The following is a 19691-nucleotide window of genomic DNA, read 5'->3' on the forward strand; positions in this document are numbered from 1 at the left end:
AGGCGGGCCGGGGGGGGGGGGCGGGGGGGGGGGGGGGGGGGGGGGGGGGGGGGTCCTTCTGACACCTCGTCCCTATGGTAACCAAATGGATGTTTACTGTCAATAAAGCGATGTCTCGTCTGTGCAGCAAACACGCTGGCTTTAATGCATCAGCTCTTAGCGTTTCATTCAGATCGCACTGATTGTTTTTTGTTAAATAAATGAGATGATGAGACGGAGGGAGGATTGGATGAGATGGAGAGTGTGATGGAGGGAGAGGAAGAGCAGAAGAGAGAGGAATCGCGCAAAGCTGGATAGAACAATAAGGCTTACAGTAATGAAACAAAGAGGGAGACAGAGGGAAAGAGAGAGAGAGAGAGAGAGAGAGAGAGAGAGAGATCATGTGCAGAGGTCAGGTGCATTTCAGCTTCCAGGAAACAGAAAACAAAACAATTCATTCAGGTCGTGTTGATATGTGTTTCACTTCACAAGAGCTCAAACTGATTAAAGATTCATTCTTCCTGCTGCTGCTTCGGTCTGCAGACAGACGGACAGCAGAGTCGAAGACAGATGCTGGTCTCCATTAAGTCCTGCAGTCAGACTTGTTATGTACTGAGCAATCTCGGAACTCGTCAGCTATCGGTCCAAAGATAAAGCCTCTGGGGACAATGACCAGTATTTCGGGAGATCTAGCATAGCAAGTGGATATCCAAGTCTGTGCAGGTCATTTTGGCTAGTCTCTATAAACAGATATCTGCATATAAATTGTTGTAAATTATAAATGTAAAAAAAAAGCCATACAATACAAATCCAAGAGTTCTGAGATTACATTTTGGCGAGACAGACTTAGGCCCTGATCACGCAGAAAGCGTTTTGCAAGTTGCAAACAAACAGAAGACTTGCTGCGCCTTTTTATTGTTGCCAGGGAACCACAACAACACATCCTTACACTAACCTTCCCGTGAAATCAGTCTACCTGCTCTGCTCACTGAGCTTCTAGATGACCTGTAATAATATCTAAAATATGGTAAAAATCCCCCTCAGTACATTGATAAAAAATTGAAAAAAACAAAAAACAAAAAACTATTCTACAACAGGCAACCACACTGTGCTGTCTGGAAAAAAATCATTTGCAAATGTAATCATAATCATAAATAAACTTAAGACAATAACATTATTATTACCACCAGTTCTAGTATTACCGTGTACAGAAGTTCAGATTTGGTTGCCCCAGTGTTGACTTCATGGCGACAGTCCATTCGGATTGTCTACTTCCACAAACGTGACTGGTCAATACTATTCATACTACAAATGGAGACCAGAGCCAGAACCATATCTGTTCATAGAGATGAAGCACCAAGATACTATGGTTAATACTTGTTGTTCGCTTAAGCTCAAGAAACAGTTTGCAGTGGTGAATAATGATTTCTTTCTTTCTTTCTTTCTTTCTTTCTTTCTTTCTTTCTTTCTTTCTTTCTGTCTTTCTGTCTTTCTCTCTAAACAGACCTTGACAAAGGAGGTTAAAGGAGCTTTAATATCGGAAAGCAGCTCATGTGCTGTCTTTGGAGTGGTCACATCGATTGTTTTGGAAGGGGCTGACAAACAGCTTGTTGTATTTAAGATAAGATTTATTGATCTCCAGCAGGGAAACTCAGTTGTTGCAGCAGCACAGGGACAGCAACAGTACAGATAAATAGGGAAAGTAAAATAAATAAATAATAAGAGGTATGTAAAGTAAGAACAGAATTAAAAATATTCATTCAGGAGCATTTAGAGAAAAATACGTGGTGAAGTGACAAAGTGAGAGCGCAAGAGGCTACCTGTCATCATCTCCTTTCACAATAAAGTACCAATTAATTAATCTTCCTCTTGATATCATGTTAGAAACACATGAACAATGGGTTAATCCAATATATGCAATATCAAAAATGCACATCAGTAAATGCTAATGCTCTTGTTACGTTACACAAACACACAAAGGCAAACAGATGTCTCCTCACAGGTGAACTTACACACACCCACACTAACATTCGCCCCACGTGACACTGTTCCCATTTACTCCTGCAGGCTTTACTACTGTTTTGTCTCTCTCTCTGTCTGTGAGGACACACACACACACACACACACACACACAAGGTGAGGAAACCATAGGAACAGATGAAGGCGCTGTCAGTGGCACCTGCTCCTCCTCTACAGCCGGCACTCCTCCCCTCATCCTCTCTGCTTTTGTCTCTCCCTCCTCCCTTACCTTTCCTTGCTTTCCTTTCTAGTCTCCTCTGGATTCCCTTCTTCACCTCACATCCTCCACATCTCCTCTCTCAACCACTTTTTTTCTTTCTTTTCTGTCATTTCTCCTCTTGGCATCCCTCTTTTCTCTTTACCAACACAAACAGGTGGACCCCCTCACTTCACTTAAAAAAAAGGTGCATTTGATTTGTCAATTTCACAGCGTTCTTCCACCTGACCTTGCTACTAAGACAGTTTTAAAAACATGAAATGTCACAAAACAATGAAATAACTTTTTATAAATGGGCAAAACAAATAACTAAAACTACAAAAAACAAGAGGAGTTGTTAAGGGAACTGTCAGATTACAACAGGAAGAAATACTGCAAACAAATAACTAGAAGGTAACTCAGAGAGCGCAGTCCTCCACCAAGGCCAAGTGCCCCATCTCACATGGTCATAAAAGTGTAAAATAATGTGTGTATCCATCCCATGATTCATAACTGCTCCAAAATGTAATTCATTCTTCCTTGGCACATTACCTTCCACCAATTTTTATGAAAATTGAGCTTTTAGTTTTTCCGTAATCCTTCTGACAAACACAAGCATTACCTCCTTGATGGAGATAATAAGAACAGAATTGCAGCTAAACTTCCAAAGTATGAAGTAGCTCGACAGTACTTTCCAACTGAATTAAATACAAGTCTGAAGAGCAGCCTTGGAGGTTATTGATTTCCATTGATTTTCTGTGGACATATTTATGCTTTTCTTTTTCTTTTCCAGCTTGCACTTGAGTGTCATGCACTGTTTCTTCTCGAGGTTGAATTCCCCTGACCTCAGATGTCCAGCGAGGGGAGCAAATCACACGACTCGGCCTCTTCACCACCAAACACAAAGAGCCAACTTTCAGCAAAGTGTGCATGTGTGTGTGTGAGAGAGACGGAGAGAGAGATGGAGAGAAGGGTTGTTGTATTAAGCCTTTGTTTTTCTCTCCATGATCTCTTTGTTTTAATGTCTTGATGTCTTTTTGACCTCCGCCACCTCCCCCTCGCTCTCTCTCACTCTGTGTCTCTGAGTCTTTGTCTATGTCTCTCACCCAATTTGTCAATCTGCCCATTGTTGGAACAGTTTCCATCTTTCTCTTTCTCCCTCTCACTTTCTTTTTTTATTCTCCCTCCTCTCTCACATCTCTCCTTATCTCTTTGAATCGCTTTCTCCATCATTTCAACACATTCTCACTCCGACCTTTTCACATCCAGCTACGACGTGCAAGGTACCCTGGGTGCATTGGTTTTTGATGTTCTGGGACACCGTGTTCTGCGTGTTACATGCATTGTCTTCTTTCAAAATACACTTCAGTTTTCACAGGAAATTAGATGTTTACATACAGTCTCTTTCAAAATAAACGCATTACGTTAACACAACTACGTGAAGTGACTTTTTTTTCTTTCAACAACAAACACACATGGTTGGGTTTAGGCAACAAAAGCACATGATTGGGTTTAGGAAAAAAGAACAGGGATTGGCTTTAGAATCCTGCAGGTGCGAACACTGCTCTCCCGTTTGAAGGTTGCCCCAGTCGGACTTTCGCTGCTTTAACTTTTATTCTTGTCCTGTTACGTTTCCCTCGACCTGCGCCAAGCGCTGTCAAACTATAACGGCTATCGGCTGCGAATCGTGCCGATGTTAAAGGGCAGCTTTTTTTGTCAGTGTCTGATGCCGCAAGTCACTGCCCAAGCGCCAGATTTTGATGACTTCAAACTGAGACCAGGTTGATCTTTTCCTTCCTCCTTTATCCTATTCCTTTCTTATTACTTCCTATTAGTCTCCCTCTTTCCCTCTGTTTTTTCTTTCTCTGTCCATCTTTATGCTTCCTTTTCTCCGCTTAACCCTTTCCACTCTTAAAATCTCTCTGTCATTCTTTCAGTCTTTCTCATCCCATTCCTCTCTTTGGTCCTGTCTACACACATACGGATGTTTCTGAAAACTTATGTTTTGGCCTCTTGTCCACATGCACAGAATTTTAGGTCACTAAAGCAGATTTATTTAAAACACTATCTAAGGTGCAGATTTTTCATGACTCCTGTTAATTAGGCTATCATGAACCAGATAAACCAACAACATTGTTTATGTTTTGTCAGTACTGCTACAGTCAAAAGAAGCCGTCTGCTGCCCTCAGTGTTATTCAGTCCAACTCAGCATCCGCGGTTAAAAGTCCTGCAGAAACAATGGATTTGAATCAGGCCTGGTCAAACCAGCAGATAGTTTTCAATTTTGAGAATGGGATTATTGTAGATGAGGAATGTCCAGAGCATCACTCAAATCTTTGAGTGAGCTCCTTTGTCATTACGTCAATGATGAAGCAATGGTGATGAGATTTCCAATCTGTGTTTTGAAAAAAGGCAGGTTGAACACTTTATTACCTTTGTGACGAGGGAAGACTGCAGAGAACTGCGAGCACTGGGGGTCACTTTTGTGTTCTAGTGTGTACAGAGAAATTTTATAAAATGAAGGTCATGTGGACAGGGGTGAAAAATGTCAGTTTTAAAAATATTTGTATCCTCCCCTATCTTGTTACCTTTTAATATCTTCATATTACTACTCTTGTCTTCTTTTCTTTTTCTCCATCCATCTTTGTCTCTTAGTCCTCCTGTTTTCCTCTTTCCCTCTCCTATTCATCCATCCCTTCACTGTTTCTTTTCCCCCATCTCTTCCTCACCTTCTCTTTCTTTTTATCTTTTCCACCCCTTTTTTCTTTTCTTTTATCCCCTCCTTCCGGTGGTAGTAATCACTCCTCACCTTTTTCCCCATTTAAAGTTACACTTTCTGTCATCTGTAGTATTAATTAATCACGCGACTCGTTAACGAACTCTCCCCCTCGACTGTTAATTAATCAGGTTTCTGCTTAATGAACAGTCTAAACTCGTTAAACCTGTTTCGCTCTTAATTAGCCCGCTAGCTCCGGGGCCTAACGCTCCGACAAGACTATTAGGCACTACTACGCCTTAATGGCAGCCTCCGTGAGTGTGTGCGTGAGCGTGTGTGTTAAGATTACCTCACTCCCTAATGGGGCTGCTCAAATATTTATAGGGCAGGAAGCTGAATGGGAAGAATGATAGCGCTCAGGGAGACAGCAGACACTGAGGGAGTACATGAGAAGACTGATGCTGCCTTCAAGTGCTCCTCGTAAGCTCCAACTTCCGACCTCGGAAGTTGTAAAGATATGGCAAGCCCAAAGGGTCACAACACGCCTCTCCTCCTTCACTGCGAAGATGTGGATGTCACCCACTGGCTGGACCTAAATAAGAGCCGACCAATGTCTCTAAATTCAGTGCCATTAAGGCCAATGTCAGGTTACTGTTGGCTCATGGACAGACACTGTCATAACATTAGCATCTTGTTTGCCACCCAATACACAAAAACAAACGCGACATGTCAGTGTCAAGATCTCACAGCATGTATGTCACAACTTCTGCCATATTTATGATCACGATAATAAAGCTGTGTAAGCTTTTGTCACTGCTGAATAGCTCACAATAACAACAGTATGTGCACACTAAAGCACAAATTCTACTTATCACGTCTGCACAGCTGCAAGGGTCCACATGACTTAAATGTCATCCTCTTCCCTTACATAGGCCTACACACCAGCAGCACTTGTGAGTGCATTTGCCTAATGCAAACGCACAATGTTGTATATACCTAAAAAATGCAAGTTTGTCTCCTGTTCTTTTACATTTTAGAGCTTGTTACAGCGGATCTTGGGAAATATTAGCTATTGCCCCCAGAGGCTTTGTCGCTGTTAGACTGATAGGGTTCAGAGGTTATGGTGGCCATTGTTAATGTTTTTCTGACATTATATTCTAAAGTCTAAAGTCTAAAGAAGACATGTATCTCTACTGTGGTAAAGGTTGCGTTTGGGTTAAAGGAAAATTTGTTTTCTTACAACTTAGTTCTTGTTTTTGTAGTTGTGTGCATCTTTTTCTAATGGTTCTGAGAACCAAATCATTACCTGCAACAAGGAGGTTATTAATTGCTAAGATAGAGAGCTATAGACCTGAGACTCAGTATCAAGTTAGAATCAAGTCACACAAACGATGATTTGAAAATTGATAACTGTGAAGGAGAAAAGAAGAAGGAAAATGATAAAAATGTCATGTGTTGGTGGGGGACCTAAATAACTATCTAGCAGTTTGTATATGTAGACTTGACTTGGACTTGACCCAAAACACTTAAAAAAAAACCTCTGCTGATCTTTTACAGACTCCAAGTTCTGGACTCTTATTCAGTGTAATATAAAAGGTACAATTTTATTGCTAAAGATAAAAAAAAGCTCTGCAATAGGAGACAGTCCAGTTACTGTAGATAAGCAACCTGAGCAATCAAGTGATAAGACAGGATGTAACAAATCCTGAGGTTAATAAATCCAGCCACTTACTGTGTTTGGAAATCAAACCATGTGCACACACCTAAAGGGTCCAATACTATCATTACTACTTAGAAATCAGTGTGGTCACACATGTTATTGTCATGAGAAATCAAAAGACTGTTTAATATGCCAAATAAAATTTCATTTTTGTCTTCCACATAGTGTGAGTATGGCGGCCTGGGGTTTGTCTAAAATCCCGTCTTATGCATTTGACCACTTGACTTGCTTGAGTGTTATTGCCTGCACATCTGAGAGAGTAAAATCATAACAATACAACAGTCATAAGAGCCCAAACTATGTCATTAAGATCTACCTTGTGAAATAGTCAAACTTCCCTTTTTGTAGTTCAGACATTTAGAGTTAGAGCTGCTGAAAGTTCTCATTCTAAGGACATAAATACTGGAAACTTAGTGTCATGTGGCATATGTTAGAGTGTCAGCATGAAGCCTTGTATCACTCAACAAATGCAAGCTAAAGTACTGTAAGAATCTGCTGGGGACCTTTGGATGATTTATGCTCTCATTGACAAGTTGGGAAATTTACAAAACACAAAACTCAATAATTTGGTGCAGCAACTCAGTTCAGATCTGAGTCTTGAATCGTACTGTCGACCTTCAGGCAAGTGAAAATTCCCTGCCAACAGAGTGAGGTAATTCCACTTGTTTCCAATTCTGCTCGCTTGTTTCAGGAATTCTCTGGCAACAAGTGTGAATATCTGTTTAAACAAAAAGGTAGATAGAGGCAGATTGCTACATGCAGAAAATGAAACTCACTGTGTGTAAATTGACTCATGGTTCAGAGAATCTCAGGGCACGGAAACAAATAAAATGATCTCACCCCCATTCATGGATTCACCGTTTATTATAAGACAAATGGTATTTTAAGACTTATAATTAGATTAAATGACATGTTGATGGTTATCTTTAGCAATGCAGGATGCAGAATGGCAGGCAACACACGAGAGAGATGGGGGGATGACGGCATGTGTGTGGTATCCAAGCTGGGGAAAGTTGGGGTGATGGAATCACGGTGTCAAACTCACACTGAGACAAGCATGAGGTCAAGGTGTTGTGTTACACTGATGAAAGAGAAGGAGGGATGGAAGGATGGAGGGAGGAAATGAGAGCAAGGAGTCGGGAGAGAAAGAGATGAAGAGTGAGAGACACTGGGAATAAGTGGAAAAGAAAGAAAGAAAGAAAGAAAGAAAGAAAGAAAAGATGAGGGAAACAGGTCATCGTGAACTCAGTGTTAAGGGACTGGGTGGAACCAGATGGGAAACACATGCTGTGAAACACACACACACACACACACACACACACACACACACACACACACACACACATACAGAGTTCCAGTGAGCGTGGGTGGAGTCTGATGATGACCTCTTGACACCACAAGAAGGGATGACACTTTTCTTCCCTCCTCACTTCTTCTTTCATTCACTCCTAAAATTAATCCAGTTGATGTAATCTCACAGCCAATAAACTTTGTCACTGTCTCATCCCATGCATTCTGGGTATCTGAGTCCCCAAAGACTTTACAGTGAACCCCTACGATCAGGATTAAAGGGTACTGTAACTCTTTAGGAATGCTGCGTTTAAGTCACATGCGTTTAACCCCATGAACGTGCTACATTAGGACATTCATAGTCCTGAGGAGAGGTCTAACAAAACAAATTTTCATGTAAGAGATTAAAGTCAAACCTGTGGTTGAAACAACATCTTGTGAAATGTGTCATTAGTTTGTTTGTGTTCTGGCAGCATGCACGTGAAGGTGTGTGCTGCACCTGTGTTTGCAGAGAGTCCGTGGGTGTGTGTTTGCGTATACATTTTGTAAATACTGTTGCATGTGTGTGTGTGTGTGTGTGTGTGCGTCTGTTTGTGTATTGATGTGTTTTAGGGGTATGAGGTGACACAGCATGATGCCTGAGCTCCTCCGCTCTCAGGGAAGCTGAAGCGTGAATGCCTGATTGTCTCCATGGCGATGAGGTCCCTGCTCTGGACACCTGTAGTCACCATACCCCGGCGACAGCGTCAAAGTGTGTGCCTGGGTCCATTAAGCAACATACACAGAATCACACTTACAAAGGCACACACACACCACATACACATGAGGATGTATATTAGATTATTCTACGTTTGTCTGCCTCCTATATGACTACAATCTCTGTTTTACACTGTAACACAACTTAGCACCAAAAATGCTGTGACAGCGGTGGTTTAATGTTACATGTTCAAGATCTCAGCTTTAAAAATGATACCAAAAGAGACCAGTGAACACCAAAAACTGGACTTTTTGCAGAGCAAAAGTTGACTCTTTGAACTGACATTACACTGACCTTCATGTGAGAAATGTGAGAAATAATCAATGAAAAGGCAAAGACCAACTCAGAACAGCATGGAAGGTGGACATTTGCCAAAAACCTAAAATAACATAACATGTTCAACATCTTGGATTAAATCATGGATCAAGAAGCAAAAATTATTTGTGTCTCTGCTAATATACTAGGCTGCTGTTGCAATATGTTGCTTCAGTTATATGGATTGCTACACAGCTTTATGGCCAACATAAAGATTCACACATGCAGTGCAAATCTAAAATTATCTTGGACATTTCCCAGAGTAACTGTATTGGATCGGACATGAAACGGACTTTACTCTGCCAGCAACCTTGTACAGAGTCTTTGTAATGTCCGATTGAGCCCATGTGTGAATAGAGCAGGTAATTGTCCGGAGAATTCATGGCGAGCGAGTGGGTGTGTTGATGACCTTTCAATTATGTGGCTCATGTGAAACCGGAAGAAAAGCAACGTCCGCTGGTCAAGAAGAAGGTGATTTACACAAAGTCAGCAATGAAAATGTCTAACTGGACTAGCTGACAAGATTTAGGAACTTCTGTTTGTAAGGACCAAAGCTGAAACTGTCAGAAAAAATCAAGAAATGGCAAGAGACTTTGTTGTTTATGACTGAATTACAAACCAGCTACATGATTGCAGTGTAATCCACATCATGTCCTGTACCCTTCATGCTTTCCTGAGGTGCCACCCATCGCTTAAACCAAACTGAATATTTCCAGGAGGTGAGAACACTTCTGGCACCGACAATCTCCTGTTGTGTGCTACATGTGTGAAAGGGAAACTCAGGACATTTCCGGACCGGATTCTGTGGACGCTGACCACAGATCATGACAAGACGGCCAAGGAAGAAACATAACACCCCGGTTTCAGCTATCTCAATAATAAACACTGTAATGATGATCTACATGATGACATGTCAATGAAAGTCTGACGCTGATGATATATAAATACATTTGACGTCATTCCATAACTGAAGATTAGATGGGGAGGCCAGATCTAACAGGCGGTGAAGACAGCCAGAAAATAAACTGAGTTCATCCTACCAGTTAGTTAAGTCATGACAGAATTTCAGATTTCTGGATATGGAGGACTCAGATAGAGTTGTCCCAATGCAGACAATCAGAGCTTCCATCCACTGGCAGCAAGCTACCCTGCAAGATGATGGTCTGACCATCAGGAGCAATTAAGGAGTCACTGTCTGGCCCAAGAACACTTTGATGTGGACAGGATGAGCTGGGGATCCATTAAGCCCCCTGATAAGCAGATGACACTTGCCACAAGAGAATCAGAATCATGCATACAAGGACATGAATAACCAGCTTTCTCTGTCAAATGTCAACAATAACCACAAACTATTTTAAGAAATCCCAAATGTGACTCTGGCTCACACATTAAATCACATCTCATCATGTTATCACCATATAAGTCATCATCATTTCCTGAAAATGAATCCAAAACATGTGATCGGCAGTATCATCACATGTGGAGCGCTCCATGTGGTAACTGCATGGGAATCATTTGGGATTTTCCACACGTGCAACTGATGTGGCTCCTCTGTAAACACACTGACAGAACCGACTAACGACCACTAATCATAATGGTCCGGAGACGCTACCAGCTGCTTCCTGTGACAGGTGTCATTGAGCCTGTTTGTACGTCATCACATCTATTCAGTTTCCCCGAACTTTAACCCTGAGGAGCCCCCTTTTTTTATCCTTCCACAAATCTCTTACATGCGGCAGCTTCACCAAACACGTAAGGATATTTTCTTGTCACCAAGGAACCCTAAGCTGCCTCTCTTTGCCTTTTTAATTCTGAACAAATGTAAATACAAAAAACAGTAAAGAAACCAGTCTTCCCGGTTCTTCCCGGTAGCAAACACCTTGACAGGTGTGACCAGCTGTGGCCGTACAGTACAGGACAGTACACCATGTTCATTTTACACAATGAAAAACCTCTTCTTTTGTCTTCTTAAGTTTTTAAGTCAAACAGCTGACTCGTAATTTGTTTCAAGTGAGTCAGTGGTGGATTCTGGGAAAGGGTTGGGTAAGGATGACCAGGACTGATGGGAAATACATCAACACACACACATACACACACGAGTTCCAGATTGTTATGTATTTTATTGCTTTGGCAACGCAGTAGTGACAGTCGTGCCAATGATGGATGTTTGAATTAAACTGAGTAGAAGGAGAAAAAGACAGAGATGAAACAAAGAGAGAGAGAGACAAACAGAAAGGTTTTTTAAAAATATATAACTAAATGTATGTAAATTTGAAGTCTTCTACTTTTAAAGAATCTCAGGTTTCTAAATAAAATCATGCAAACTGGGCAACTAAGGACAAAAAGAAAGAGATGCAGCCCCTCACAGCTGTGAAGTCTTTCACATTTGTTCTTCTATACTTGTGAGGACCCTCATTGACATACCTAACCTTGACCACCACAACAACATCCCTGACCTCAACCTTTACCCTGACCTTAACCTAGAACTAATTCTAACCTCGACCTTTAAACCAAGTCATAACCTTCAAACAATCCTTTGAGGAGGTGAGGACCGGAAAATCACTCTCAAGCTTTTCAAACTTAAATTAGTCCTCTCAAAGACAGAAAAAAACAAGAGCACACACTCACATTTTCGCATGCTGTGCGAAAATAAATAGCTTCTGCATTTACAGATTTATCCATTACCTAATGGAAAAAGTGAAATGCATGCTCAAAAACTTAATTTTCTGCTGTTGTGCAAACCCCAAGCTAAAGTGATATTAGTGGTAAAACTACTATTATTACATGTTGATGCGGAAACCATGCAGAGCACCAGAGTTCAGGCTCTCGTTGTGGGAATCATGAACCTGTATCATGATTCTGGGTCAGCTGAAGGTTTTTTTATTCATTCATTTTCTCTCTGTTTGAGCCAGTGTGCAAGAGTAGAAGGCAAAGCAAAACCCTGTACTGATTCCCAGTTGGTAACAATATGATCCACAACTGAAAGTTGTATTTCTAATCACATGAGCCTGGTACATTTTCCTGTCATATAATGGATTATTCTTTCAAGGAAAGATTTAGTAAAATAGCTAGAAAACAGAAAGTTCAGGTTGATTTTTGCGGTCAAACTTCATCTTAAATAGACTTGCTTTTTTTTTTTTTTTATAAAGTCCTGACCTTATTTGTTTGACTCCTCCTCCTGAAGAACTCCAAAAGGTCCTCAACACTGATATCCAAAGCACCGACACTTGAATCTGACCACATACGACTCTAGGATTCTCTTTTAGAAATTCCCTCATCTTTACCACAGAATAAGGAAGTTGGTCAAATTAGATCATGTCTGATTGGCCAACCGCTGAGTTGAAATGATGTCTGCTCTGCTGAAAACCGGATTGATCATCATGATGTGGGGCTGCATTACTGGATATCTTACGCAACTTCCCTTTACATAGTCGAGTGTGTTGGGGCATGCTTCTGATCAAGGCTTAACTGAGTACAACAAGGCCTTCGTACAGTACCGACCCTCGCACATAATTCATTCCTTGCTGCTGCACACCCAGCAAAATGTCGTAGCTTTCAGCTGATTCAACACGTGAGAAACCGTCTAATAAAAGCATCCGATACTCTTGTAGTCTAGTCTGACCAGTTAAACAACATGCAGTTCTCCATCAAAATGAAACTAAAAGAAAGGTAACAGTGTAGAGGCGAGTGAACTGGAGAGATCATACAGAGTGCAAAGACATCCGGTGATATTAAAGCAACACTGTGGTCTGAAGAAACCAGAGACTCCTCATAAATATACTGCAAGTCCAATATTCACTCTCTTTTAGCTCTGTTTTTGATCTCTATGAACTCCTGATTGATATATCTGACTCTTTAGCATCTAAATGCCCAACTATGTTCACCAGCTAGTCTCTAACTGTGTCTGTCTGCTGTTTGCTGCTGGGCAGGTCGAGTACAGTGGCTTTTTACAGTTTTTTCTCTGAAAACGACACCATGAGAGCAGTGAGAGTGAACCGGAACAGTAAAGTTGTGGATTGGACAGATAAACAGCAAACTTTCAATTGTGTGTGTGTGTGTGTGTGTGTGTGTGTGTGTGTGTGTCCTTTTGTGATGATTCTGTGTCCCCTCTCTGAATTTGGAGGTTTTTGTGGGTCCGCGAACGCAACACAGGCTGAACTCAGCAGCAGTTTGTTGGGTTTGAGTCACAGGCTGGAGAATTGATATGTCCATCACTTTACAGTCAGACCGATCAGAGCTGATTCCAGCAGACTGATGGATAAGATGAGCAGCTGCTGCAGAGGTAAGTAAAAGCAAACTTTTAGACCCAGCACTGGACCCCAGGATGAGCAGGTTTTCAATGGGAATGTAGCCAGTTTCATCAAAGTTGGTTGTAAAACCAAGAACACCAATACGAGAGTACTGTTGTTCTTAGAAATAAAATGTTCTTTCTCTATATAAATCAATAGATGGCTAAGTTTCACTTTCAGTGCGCCTGGCGTTCTGCTGCTCCGTCTATGCCCAAAGTACACTCTGCACTCCATTAGAGTTGAGCTCTGAAAAACCAAACTGTATTTATATTCCAACCATGCTAATGAACAGTCCAACTCCAGAAATAGAAAATTAATTTGTGACGACAGCTGCTGATTGTGTCGGGCCACCACAAATAAATGAATGTTTGGAATCCCTGATGTACATTATTTTACTAACTGAATGTTTTGAAAATGTAATCTGAATCTGATTACCGTCAAATTACACTCAAGTACAGAACTGGAGTCAATGTACTTGACCAGACCAGAGTGTCATTGACTCTGTTGCACATGAAATTAAACAAGTCTTACAAATGGCAGTCAAATGAAAGGAAAGGCCAATAGAAATGGTATTAGTAAGCTGATTCATGTTTGATGACGGTCCTAAAGAGCTCTTTCACTCCAAAATCTTTGTTCAATTGGGTTGAAATCTGGTGACTGTAAAGACCATTGCATACAGTATGACTCATAACAATAATGATTTTCATAATCATCACATCACTCAGTGACTCCCTGTGCCCTGAATAGAAGCATCTGCATTTGTGGTGTTTCTCTACTCATTTACCCATGTTTCATCCTTTAATTTATCACCTGTCTGTATGTGTCATGGTAGAATTCAGCCAGATTATATTTATTACAACACAGGATTTCTGGACACGATCTAATTATGCTCTTTTGTTGAATCCGACATTGGCGTACATTTCCTGTGTGCATGTTGAAATTATAATGTTCCTTCTCTCAAATTGGCACTTAACCTGCTCGTATTTACATCCTTCAAAAAGGGATACGTGTTGTGCTGCTTCTTTTTTGAAAAGTCGTCTTCGACAGCTGAGAGGAGAATGGTTTTATACAGTTGTCGTCATTGCTGTCAAGTTTGCTCAGACCTTAATTGACAGCAGACGCTCACTTGTTCTCCATCCACAACAATCCGCTTTTTTTTTCATGAGTTAATATTTTCAATACTCGCAGTTTAAAGTTACTATCCCAGCTGTCTGCCACCTGTTCGTTTCGCGTGCTTTTTCTCGTCCTGGCCGCATGCAAAACATGTATTTCCATTTACGTCGTTGCCGTGCACGGGGCTGCAAAAACAAACTGGATTTATGCTCCTGATGATATCAAGGCAGACAAATGCCTCTCTTACCGCCTCTGAAGGTCGTCAGGGGCAACTGGATTCTCACTTGCTGTCAATAAACCGAGCGTGGGTGCATTCACCCCTGAATTATTCTGCTGTTTAGCTTTATCCAAATACTGTGGTGACCCGTAATTTGAGCCAGTTCAAACAGTTTGACGTTCGCGTTTATTCTGCACTCAAACTTCACCACAAATTTGCAACAAAACTGCACCAAACAAAACTCTTGCACCGCATTGTGCTGGTGAATGACTGAACTACTCAACCTATTGTTTCATTTGATCTTATGTTTCTGTATGTTTAGTTTATTGTGAGAATGTATTGTGTTGATTAAAGCCACATTTCCCGCAGGGAGAGAGTGAAGAGACCTCGACCCCGACCACCTCTCCGCCTGTGTTGGAGCACGAGTGTTACCCAACTGGAGCAAGACAGCTGCATCAATATCAGATTGGCGACAGAGAGTGAGAGAGAGGGGGTGAGAGAGTTAAGATGGCCATGAAAGAAAGACAGAGAGAGGGGAGAGAAAGAAGAGGTCAGCGAGGTTCTATTTTTATCTTTCCCCGAGTCGTGTCTCAGCTTGAATGGAGGCAAAGAAGCACAGAAGAATTGTGTTGAAAGGCGCGCGCACGGAAATTATTTCATAACCTTGGCACACAGCAGGCTGCTGAGAGCCAGCGAGTTCTGTGAATGTGTGTGTGAGTGATCATGAAGCACTAAGCCATCATCACAGCCTCAGTCTGACTTCCCCCGGAGAGCTCCAAACACATCTTCTCATTGCAACATTTTGTGTTGTACTGATTTGTTTTTCCATGATATCTTTTCGTATTTTGGCTCGTGCTCACTGGTGCTGCCTTTGTAGTCCCTAAGTGATGTTTATATTACAGTGAGTGTGTGTGTGAGTTTGTGTGTGTGAGCGTGTTAGGGCAGGTAACATATTCTTTTACAGCTTTCTAACATACTTCCTTTTGGTCCACCAACCACAGTGTCTGTGTCAAACCAAAATCATCCCAGCTACTTCGACTGATGGTAATTTAGCTTGCTGGAATGTGTGTGTGTGTGTGTGTGTGTGTGTGTGTGTGTGTGTGTGTGTATGTGTGTGTGTGTGTTTTACAGCTGACTTCTAGTTCCATTTCTGGTTGTGGTCATATTGAAATTCGGTTCTCTCCTGTTGTTGTAACTACTTAGATTCAAGGAATTCAACTTGTTTTCTTATTTTTACTGGATCATTGATGTGTGCCGCAGAAAGCAGCACACAGAAACTAGTTGAACCAGTTAAGAAACCAGCCGGTGAAACTCCATAATGAAGAAAAATAGCTAGATTACTACTGAAACCAATTTAACAAGCTGGACAACTGGGATAGCTATTAGTTTTATTGTAGTTTTACAAAACTATCTGTAGCCATGTTAACCCATTTAGAAACCAACATTGGCCTAACCAGTATACAACATTATATGTGTAACAAGGTAAACAGATAAGAAAGCAGTCAAATCAGTTCAGAAAAGGGTCGGAAATTAGCCACAGCCACCAGACAAATGCTGGTACAATATGCAAGTGGGTAATAGATTTGCTTCTCTTACCAGCCAAAAAAACAATGTCTATTAGGGCTGCCACTAACGATTATTTTCATTGTCGACTAATCTGTCGATTATTTCTTCGATTAGTCGACTAATCATTTCATCGAAAAATGTGTTAAAATGTTGAAAAATGTCAGTCTGTCTCGCCCCAAACCCCAAAATTACGTCATCTAATGTCTTGTTTCATACTCACGCCAAAGAGTTTTAGTTAACTGTCACGGGAGAGTGTGTAAAACTGCCAATATCTGAACGTAAAAAGCTGCAGTAAGAGTATTTTGGAGTACTTTTATAGTACTTTTCTATGAAAAATGACTCAAACCGATTAGTCGACTACTAAAATAGTCACCGATTATTTTAATAGTCGATTAGTCATCGATTAGTCGACTAATCGTGGCAGCCCTACTCCCTATTGAGTGGCTGGTAGAATCTGAGAGCCACCCACCACAGTGGCAGGTGCACCAAAGAGTTCATTTCCACCACTGGTTCAGAAACCAGTTAAATCAGATCAGAAACCAACTGCTCTTTGAATTAAAAGCAACTACAGGCATCAACACATAATCACCACAGAAACCAGTCTAACCAGTTCACCAACAACTCTTTTAGTAAAATGTTAGATAGAGTGAAGACACTGATGAAACAGAGCTCACCAGGAAATGGCTCAGTTTGACCACTTCAGCAACATGCTGGTCTGCACCAGTTACACAGTCTGAAAATTGACAATGGTGAGGCTAGGAATAAATGTGGTTGCTTGTAGTTTGCTTGCTGAAGACTTGCTACTGTGCACTCGGGGAGTACTAAGACAGTTGTATGTTTTCCTTTGTATTGGTTTTCTACTGTGGCATACTGAATGTGAAATGAAACAGTGACAATAAGCTTAAGTGCTGAATCTCAGCTTTATTTTGAAGGTTTTTACATCGATATTGAATGAACAGTTTAGGACTCATTGGCCTTATTTACATAGCCACCCACTTTTAGGACAATGTATTGGAACAATGGCAGAACTCAATACTAAATTTTAAAAATGGCAGCAAAGCTGGCGACGAGGCATCAGATTACGCACGGTGGTGCAATAGTTAGCACTGTGCAGTTTGCATGTTCTCTCCGTGTCAGCATGGGTTTTCTCTGGGCACTCCGGTTTCCTCCCACAGTCCAAAGACATGCAGGTTAATTGGTGACTCTAAATTGACCGTAGTGTGAATGTGAGCGTGAATGGTTGTTTGTCTCTATGTGTCAGCCCTGTGATAGTCTGGTGACCTGTCCAGGGTGTACCCTGCCTCTTACCCAATGTCAGCTGGGATAAGCTCCAGCCCCACGCGACCCCCAACATGATAGGCAGTTACGGAAAATGAATGAATGAATCTTGCTGTTTAATGTTCGTATTTTTTATATGTTAAAAACTGGTTGTCACTGATGGCAACCCAATGCCAAAAATTGTTCACCAATTTCCCAAAATGGTTACCAATGGCAACCTTGTAACAGTTACTTTCCAGCCCTGAATGGTCCTACACATACTGTAGACAAGGCCCTCAAGGAGTTTTCCTGATCTTGACCAGGCAGGACAGTCACATCACCTAAAATCAACTCTGTACTCAAGGTCTACTGATTAGCTTTTCCTCACAGCCATCTCCTGGTCTTCCCCAGTGGATACAGTTCAAAACTCCATCTGGGATGAAATGTAAACAGCTCAAAATTCCAAGGTAGTGCACTTATTAGCTTTTTTCCCGGTAAACTTTTAACAGCATTTCAGGCAATGGTTTTGATCTGCTGAGGGAAGACCATGAGTTGTGGTTAAAAGCTCTGTAAAAAGCTACTTCCTGCCCCCTTAATACTGGAGGTGCAGGTATAAAAAGTATAATAGTTCTGTTGTCAACACTCACATTAAAGCTGGATACCAGTGCTTTGTTCTAATAGTTGTTTAATGTCAAACCCAAAATGCCAAAACAACAAAACATTTGCACTGTACCTCCGACCTCACTGTATACGAACAATTATATTTAAAGAATCATCTCTTGTTTTGGAAATACTGTTTTCATGGAGGAACATTTCTCTGAAGTGGATTTATGTTGCTTTGAAATGCAACATTAAATCTGTAATGCACTGAGTGGAAAATACTCTAAAGCTGTATGGAGACCATCCAAAGGTTAAGGACACAACCCTGAATCACCCTGTACGTGTGAATGTTAGATATATTCACATCATGTGTAAGACTCTGATAAGTCGATGGAAAATGAGCTTTTTGGGAACATTCTTGGCCTGAACACACCGTTCTGTTTCGCTCTGGTGTTTGTAAACCTTACACACTTCATCACAGCCACAAAATCCACATTACACAACTCATGGTGTGCTGTCCTATAAAACCTCCAAGGAGTCATTTCAGTTTGATAAAGTATCTTGAATATGCTAAGTGTGCAGTGACAGGTTACCTGTTGGTCTGCACGTGCTCAGTCTGGTTTCAGCGGGAGTCCCGACAGAAAGTGTCCTCACGTGGCCATCCTGTAAGAAAACACACAAGAGAGTGATAATGAGTGTGTGTTCCTGACTTCAACCTCTTGAACCCCATTTACCCGCCAGTCAATACAAAATTATGTGCTTCAGCCAATTTTTATTCGAACCCCATGTAATCATAAATTCTAGAGGATATTCCAAAGTCCAAAAAACACTATAACAACACATGAATTCGAGGGAGTGTGAATAAAAGGATGAACAAGACATGAAGGACATCTCACTTTTGATAAAAAGTTGTAGCTGTACAAAAACATGTGTACTGAATTTAAATATCTGGCACACTGTAAACTTCATGTAGCTTAAATGAAGAGTTGGAACATACAGATACATAAAATATTGGATGCGCTCAGATACATCAAAAGTCTTAAAACTGAGGGGGAAACTGCGTGTTAAGAGGTTAAATATGTGTTTAAGTGTTTATGTTTGTGTTTGAGAGTCTTGAATGTGTTTGTCTATGCTATGTGTGTGCTGATGTGTGTATAGTTTGTGTGTGGTGTGTCAGTGTGTATTAGTATTTGTGTGTATTCAAGCAGTTTTATGGTGTGTATGCATGTTTGTGGATCTAATCAGGGGTTTCTGTGTCTGTGTCTGTGTGTGCGCGCGTGCATTTCTGAGGGAATCCGGTCACTATCGCAACAGGAAATAAACAGGATGTGGCACAGGAAGTGGTCACCGGAGGTGTGAGGCAGAAACCCCACCCTCCCCTTTTTACTATCTCACACAGTCTTACGCACAAAACAGCAACTTCAGCAGGAAGAAATGAGAGAAAGACAGAAAGAGAGAGCAAGTTGGGGTAGGGGGGTGTGAGAGGTAGGAGGAAAGGAGAGAAGGAAACAAATAGTGAGAAAGAGAGAAAGAAAAAGGTAGACGGGAGGATAAAAGAGAGGAGGCAGAGGGGGGAGAAAGAGAAAAGAAGGGGGGGTAGGAGGTAAACGAGAGAGTGACGGAAGACGCAGAGAGAGAGGGGGCAAAGGGGGAGAAC

At 41.3% G+C, this 19691-nt stretch overlaps 1 protein-coding gene across 5 annotated transcripts in view; it reads right to left on the minus strand.

Annotated features, from left to right (window-relative positions):
* Positions 1 to 19691, minus strand: part of hivep2a (HIVEP zinc finger 2a) — a 126937-nt gene that overhangs the window by 50226 nt on the left and 57020 nt on the right. For all 5 annotated transcript variants that reach the window (XM_050058965.1, XM_050058967.1, XM_050058969.1 and 2 more), the window contains one exon: positions 18628 to 18697. The gene's annotated coding sequence lies outside the window, so the exon portion shown is untranslated. The remainder of the gene's footprint in view (positions 1 to 18627; positions 18698 to 19691) is intronic.

The sequence above is a fragment of the Epinephelus moara genome, chromosome 12 (genome assembly GCF_006386435.1).
Source record: "Epinephelus moara isolate mb chromosome 12, YSFRI_EMoa_1.0, whole genome shotgun sequence".
Taxonomy (NCBI): domain Eukaryota; kingdom Metazoa; phylum Chordata; class Actinopteri; order Perciformes; family Serranidae; genus Epinephelus; species Epinephelus moara.